The following is an 8,377-nucleotide window of genomic DNA, read 5'->3' as shown; positions in this document are numbered from 1 at the left end:
GGAGGAATTGTCAGGTGCTCAAAAATCAAAGTCGTTAGAATGGTGTGGAACCTGAATGATTACATAGTGCTCGTCATCCTAAATTTGGTGCAACTCATTTCGCATGAAACAGAGACTGTATACTCCCATAAACACGTTCTGTTCACTTTGTTAAACATGCAAATTTTCAAAAAATGGACAGCCCAGTCAGTAGTCCGTACTGCTGACGTGGCACTCACTGTGTAGGTTATGTGGCAGTTAACTGGTCAATGTTCTCCCAGCGAATCAAATCGTGCCAAGTGGAACTTTGGTATTGGTTAGAAATGGTGTGTTTTTATTGGTTGGTACAGTGGCCAACCACGGGCTGATACGTGGCCCAACTGGAGGCCACCACGTGGCAGCCTGGGAGGCCACTAAAAGTTGGTTCAACGACCGAGTCGGAGATCACAGGATTCGAAATTGACACCTCTCAACACACAACACAGAGCCTTACCACACCGTCTACCCGTTGGTTCTTAACCATAAGGGGAGACACATGTATTTAATGTTTATATGTTATACACATGGGGGATGGGGACAGTGGTTAACCCCCGACCCCGGTCCACGGACCATGGTTAGGGGCTAACCACGACCCCAAAAAAATCGCCGATGATAACCAAAATAATTGGCCACCCATGTGAATAGAAAGACGGAGGTGGAGTGGGGGGCCCAATCGGTGGGGGCGGGGCATTGGCCTTAGCCCTTGGGCATGTACCCCCCCCACGTGGCCAAAATTTTCGGAAGTTAAGAGTTAGAGGATGTTTTAATGATCCGAAATTTCGCTCGGTTTTCAGCGAAAATGTCGCTTCGTTAGAGCGCTTGGCCGATGAAATTGTAGGATGATGCCGGATTTTGGGGAAAATGTAGAGCGAATAGTGGGAAAACTAGGAGAGGTCATAAATTCTCCATTTTTCAACCAAATTGGATGCAAAAAGAGGCTAGGTAGCCATTTTTAGATATTCTGGACTCATTAGAGCAGGTTTCAGAAGCATTTGAGCATTGTAAACACATCTTTTTACACATGTGAGCATAATAGAGAGGCCCAAGCCACTGGAAGCTGGACCAAGGAGACATAGCCAAGGAGGGGTTAACTCCTTCATCATGTTCCTGTTGTGATGTGTTTTTGGTGATGTTCTGTACATTTTTTATGTTGCTGTTCTGTCTCGTATTTATGTTAAAATTTCTCATAAAATTAACATAAAAACTCATTTTACACTTGTAAAACTCATGAATCCTTAAGCACATGAAAAGAATTTTGTTTCTAATCTGAGGAGGATCTTAGCACAATAATCTAATATTCTTAATCAGATCAATTTATGAAATATTAATAGAATGACACAAATTCGATTACCCACGACCAAAGACACAATCAACTAGGGTTTTGGATAATTCAAATGATGTTGCTCCTTTGAGCTAACATTACAATGACCAACGTGCAACAATATTAATAAAGGAGTTTGAGAATCAATTTTGAGATATTATAAGCATAGAAATTTCAGCAATAAAAGCTTGACGATTTAAGGTTTATAGAATTCTATTTTCAAGAGAGTTTGACATATCTCGTTGGGAATTTGATATTTGAAACTGTAGGGGCATAATGCACAATATCAACAAGAAGGTGTTCAAAGTTTTTGAATTGAAAGAGTATGAGTTGTTGTTTAACATACGAGATGAAGACGACTACGGTTATTTGGCTTCATATTTAGGGTTTCTAGGTCCAAGAAATAAGGAAATGTTGATACTTTATAAGAAAATTTCTGAGATCAAAGGTAGAAATCCTGTTAAGAATTTATTCCAAAGACGATGAACAACTACGTAAGGAAACATGGCTCCCAATCGACCCTAAACACAACATTGAATTCATTGTACATTATGGAACAACAAGGAAAATATTTGTCCAATAGTCTGAAGTTCTGATGAAAATAATAGATATAAGTTCAGATGAATCTCAAATAATAAAAAAGAATAAATATTTATGCATCCTGCTGCCCTTACTATTTGGATCAAACAAAAAAGTCCATCTACCATTCTATGACCTCCTACGAGACAGGCACAAAGAGTTGAGTAATTGCTCATCTGAATGGAGAGGTTGTTGGTAAAGAGTAGGCGCAGAGACGTTATGACAGTGATTGTCAGAGACCCTTGAGAAATCCAGAGCATAGGAAGCTCATACCATCTTTATTCAAGGAGCAGCTTAAATTGAGAACCTGTAGACCTAGCGCTAAACTCCAATTTTCTATTTTAGGACTATAGGCAGAGGAATAGCTACAACGGTTATAAAATATTGGTGGACTTGACAGATGGTAGGACCGAGTGTATGGCGGTGATGATAGAGCGCTAGATTTGAAAAAGACCACACACCAGTTCGATTTTTAAGGAGGCCACAGAACACAATAAATAGGTAGTGCAGGAATATACATGCGACTCTGATACCATGTTAAACATACATGGAATGTGAACAGAATATAAATGATAAAACCTTGAATTGCATTTCTTAGATGTATATTTATAATACATTTGAGTGATGTTGGATTCCATATTCCAAGGTCTCTTAGACTCCCTTTGACTGCTCACATTCCACACCAACCCTTAGAGGATTAGGTGTCCAACACTATGGATCAAAAGAAGATCTAATCTATGGGACTTTGAAAGTAGTTCTATTCTAAAAAGCAATATCAATAATATTTTACTCTAAAGTGAAAAGAAAATAACAAGAATTAAAGTGTAAGAAGCCTAGGAGATTACTGATGTGTGCTTATTAAACCAGAGCCAATCATAACTATCAATTTATAAATTTGAGACTAAGTAATAAAAAAACATTGGAGTAAATGTTTTTGGTTTTTTTTCATCTTTTTTCTCGAGTGCTTTACCTATGGGAAAGCAAAACAAATAAGTAAAATGCGAGATGAAATCCTAATGGAGAAAACAAAGCATCTAAATAAGACAAAATATTTTTTTTTGTAAGCTAATGTATGATTCGTTAATATATTAATCGCAAAACTATGTACAGTGAGATACAGAGACTCCTGCCCCGAAGGGAAACCAGGGAGAAAAACACCAAGAAACATCCATGTCCAGCCCTGCCCCGAAGGGAAACCAGGCAAACTTCAAAGATAAGTTGTTAACTGCGTGTCTAGGAAAGAAGAAAAGTACTACATTTCCGCCATAGCAAAACGATGCTAAGAAAAACTACAGTAAGATTGCAAAAAATAAGAACAAGACTACTGTTTCTTATCTTCCTGAAGAAGGTCCGGGTCCAGCTTGACAATGCCTGCACCGCGAATGAGCCGAGTCAGCTTGTCCAACTTCCTATCCTGCATCATAAGAGTAAACTCAAGGTTCTTCAGTTCTTTTTGCATATGGCCTTGGGCAATGTCCACCATCTCTGCTGCTACCTGTTCCATGGACTTGGCAAACAGACGCTTAAGACCCCAGTAAACATGAAGGGACTGCTTATACAGCGACATTCTCCCCCTGGTATGGCCAGGGTCAGGGAGATAGAGCTCCCAATCCTCCATCTCCGGATCGGATTGCTCCTGCAGGGCCTCGTCCTCAAGATGGTCGACAATTCGGCGAATTTTTGGATGAGTATCATGCAGATAGGCACGCTCTGCTTCCGCCAGTCTTCGCTGGATATCCCTCTTTCCCCTTCCCCGTCCTGGAATCCCTGCATTATCTCCTTCCTCCCGGCCAGGACCACGACCCCTTCCTCGGCCCCGTCCTCGTCCCTTGCGACCGCGGCCGCGCCCTCGCCCACCACGGGATACTGCGGCAGCCACATCCGGAGGGCCACTATCTTCATCTTCCTCATCTTCCTCCGCTCCAACCTCAACCTCAGTCCGCCGCAACCACTTCCCAACCTTGCCACCCGTAGGCATCCTGCGCGGTGCACCTCCAGACCTCTCCCCTGCGGGGTCACCGACATCTGCAGAGTCCTCAGAGAGGTCGATAGGGGTATAACGCAGACCTTCGTCCTCAGCAGACATCCCCTAAGGCGGTCCCTGACTGCGTGTTCTGCGACCCTCAGAGGGAAGTGCAGCCATACCAGCCATACTTGCAGAGAAAGAAATTTCGAAAATCCACAGAAACGATAGGCGAGACAGAAGACCAAGATGCCTAATATAAGCGCTGCGGAAGAAGCCAATTGCATGGATAGGAATACCTGTCCACCACCCTCGATAATCTTGGTAAGTACTATCGTTTGCACACGTCGCAGGAGGAGAGCTGGGATATGATGTGCAGGCTGTCCTGCAATATTAATATAAATACAAGAAAGACAAAACATTAAGAAATCAAATGAAAGGAATGAGAGAACATATATACTATTGAACTCACGTGTCTTCAAGGGGCCCTCCTGAGGAGTATGAGGTACTAAAAACTCAGATCACAAAACTGAAGTAACCAACAACAATTATATCCATACCATAACATAGTTTTGTATCATCTGGAATGCGTAAACATAATTTTATCCACAACAATAAGTCTCGACAATAATATTAACTTCAGAACTATGTCTCGCTTACAGATGAAGCATTTATATAGAGTATAAAATAAAAACAACTTGAGAATTTTTTGCCTAAGAATTAGAATCGAGATTGACATCTCTGAATTAAAATATAAGTCTTTCTTCTCACGATTCATTATTGAAGGAGTGAATTGTGAGAAGACATGTCATCTCACATCATTAGTGTTCAATCTTAACTTCAAACATCATTCGCTGGATAATAACTCTGGCTCGCTTGATTGTATAACTAATTCACTGAATATTTTGTGTGTTACAGGCATGTCATGACTACATTGCATGTTAGTTTGACTTAAGAGTTGCACTGAACCTGTGATCCTCCTCATGTGGCCAATAGGTGGATTTCCATCTTGAATACATTTGACAACTTCTTATGTACTCCAATTGATTTTTGATGTCCTGGAACCTATGGAACTTTGGATCCAACTTAAGAATATTAAATTAGCTATAGAAAATGCACAATTCAATAGTTATTGTCTAATTAAACCAATTCATAAAGTAAAACATATAAACCTAAACTTATTATGTACATTTACCTTATTAATGTAATTTAATGGTTTAGATGACTCTTAACCCATGGAGAGAAATGAAATGAAATAGGAATAGAGAATAAAACAAGTGAAAAAGGAAAGATAAATGGTAAAAAATAAGACAAATTTGGAGGCTCAACCATGTCCATGTCAATGTCACTTGCATAAAAGCATCTTTAACTTAACTTACTTAGTGCATAAAATAATAACTTTTTCTTTTTCTAATAGAAATAAAAGACATCAAAACCACCAGCGGGTTATTACAGGTGGCGTGGTTTTCCTTGATAACAGTGATGAGTCAAACCGACATTCGCGGATAGCAGCCAGAGATGGCTGTCCTCACTGTTGGTTTGACACCTGAGTTTGATAGGTTTTGCCACCTTCGGAGAAAAGACATCAACATTTATTTATTATTATATATTTATATATTTTATTTATTTATTATTATATATTTTATTTATTTATTGATTTTCATTTTTTATTTTAAATAAATATAATGTATTATAAATTAAAATTTTATTTAATTAGTTTTGTTAATATTATTTTAGGTTTAGGTTAATTTCGTATTTATTAAATGTTGAGAGATTATTTTTGTGAGATGCAATTTTTTTAGCTTTGAAACTTGAAAAAATATTTGCATCTTAAAAAAGTAAAATAAATTTAAAATAATTTTTGATATATACAATAATAAATATGATAAAGTAATGTGATTATAATGTCTATAGCTTATAATAAATTTGATTTATATGTAATTGTTCATTGATTTATTTTTATTGTGTATTGTATATCACATTCCCGTACAATCATATATACCAACTTAGATTCATCTTAATTCTGGATCTATCAAGTCAAGAGGGATCAATCTTGCAAACCTCTTTTTTAAGTGCAAAATTTGAGAAAAATTTGCACCTCCAGAAATTGATCCCTCTGAGAGCTTGATAATTCTAGAATTAAAAAAGATATACGCTGATTTAATATTTCTATACAATGTAAAATGTAAATTTCACAATTGATTTTAAATCTAAAATCTTACAAAAACTAAATCTCATAAAAACCAATCAATTTATATTAAAGCTGGCTTAAAATTACAGAAATCTACCCTTATAACCTCCTCTGTAATAATATGATACCAAAGGTTAACTTTTGATAAATAAAATAATTACTAAAATTAAATTTTACTATTTTACCCACTATTAACTCTAATTATTTTAAAGATCTCAACTTTATCTAATAAAATAGATTAACTTTGTATAAAAAGTAAATTAAATTACTATTGTAATTACCATTCAATCACAATTATCCACTAACATTGTCTAACTGCTTTGGATTTACAAGAAGGTTTATATTTCTCATACTTGAGGGCATAGATAATATGGAACATTTGATAAGGGTATAAACAATATGGAACATTTGATTAAAGTTAAATTTTATCAATTTCGAGAGCTTTAATTATTTTAAAAATCTTATTTTTCCAATACTAATCTAAGTACTCACGGGGATTTGAAGGGGATTCCCCACGGGGATTTGAAAGGGATTTGAAGGGGATTCCCCACGGGGATTTGAAAGGGATTTGAATGGGTGACGTATCGCAAGGATTTGAAGGAGATTTGAATGGGTGACCTATCGCAAAGAGTGCCTTAACAGCGCACCCATTCACCGTCAATCCAAAACTCCGTAGGCTAAATCATCTCCAAATTAATATTATTATTAATACAAATTAAGAATTATTAATTTTATTAATTTACAATTAATCAATAATACTATTTTCCGTCAACACCGTTTTTGCACAGCATCAGGGAAAGCCCTCCCCTCTCTGCCTCTGTTTAACATTATCTTCAGTGAATAGGGCGCAGTCCACTCTGCAATATCGCCTGCTTTTCACCCTCCCCTCTCTGCCTCTGCTCAACATTCGCTTTAGAGAATGGAGCGCACTCTGCGATCCACTGCAAACACGTTTATTTTTAGCTCCAGGAATTTTTCAGTCTCACGGCATATCGATGGCGGCTTCCGGCGATGATATTGCCTTCGTGGAGGGACCCTCGTCCACGAGGGTTTTTGGTTCTTTTGCCCTCAGTTCCACTGTGCAAGCATGCCTGTTTTTTGCTCTAGAGGTTTTGAGGCCTCATGGGCATATCAATGGCGGCTTCCGGCATCGATGAGATTATGCTCTTGGAGGGCCCTTCGTCCACAGCGGGTTTTGGTTCTTGAGAGCTCGATTTACCCTGTTCGAGTCGTGGGCGGATGCGGATATATTGCCACATTTCAAAATGCTAAATTTAAAGAAAACCTGTCTTCCAATTTCCAAGTTAAAACCCCAAGCAATTGAGACTCCCGTTACCTTCACAGTCGCGAAAAAGACGATGCCGATTTCTATTGACTCGCTCTGGCTTCCATCAGTATCAGAGGTTATTTCCATAATAAATATTAGATCAACCGTAGTTTCATTCTCATTTCTGACTGCTCTCGACTCGAGATCTATGAAATTGAAAGTGCATTTCACCAGGGGGCGCAGGCTGAAGCTGAACTGATGTTTAAAATTTGATGCCGCTGTGGGAATCTCATCTGTCTTATTATTACCTACACTATGCTTCGGCCGACCGCTGGGCAAGTTGAATGGAAAATAAAATGACTTGAGTTGATTTGGGATTGGAATTTTATTTTTTTAAATAAGTTATATTATTAAAAAACTACTAAAAATCTGGAGACTAAAAATTATTAGTAATTTGAGGGAGTTATAAGAAGAAATTTGATTTTTTAAATGGGTAATATTGTAGGGTAAGTTTTTATTAATATTATAGGTCAATACCTTTGAATCATTTTTATTTTAAAAAAATTGAATGTAATTTACAGAAGATTTCTCATGAAAAATTATTTATTTATTTTTATTTTTTATTTTAAAAAAGGTATTACAACATCTTTTACATATAGGTTGAGCAAAAAAATATTATATTATATTTTCAAATAAAATTATATATTCAAAATTTATAACTATTTTAATTATTAATTTATTTTTATTTTTATGTAATTTGACAAAATCAAAATGTTAAATATAAAAAGTTTACAACATCTTTACTATATTGAAGTGGAAAAAACTTCTCTAAAAATTTGTAAAATACTTCTAAACAAAATCATTATAATAAATTTTATTTTAACATTTTTTCAAAATAAAAAAATATTAATATTATTTTTTCCAAACCAAATTACATATGGAAAAACTTCTAAACAAGATCATTATAATAAATTATATTTTAAGCATTTTTTTAAAATCGAAAGAAATATTAATATTATTTTTTCCAAACCAAGTTAC

Source organism: Pinus tabuliformis, chromosome J (genome assembly GCF_031772625.1).
Source record: "Pinus tabuliformis cultivar Carrire ecotype Pingquan chromosome J, CPIR1, whole genome shotgun sequence".
In the NCBI taxonomy this organism is placed as follows: Eukaryota; Viridiplantae; Streptophyta; class Pinopsida; order Pinales; family Pinaceae; genus Pinus; species Pinus tabuliformis.
This window is presented reverse-complemented; position numbering follows the sequence as displayed.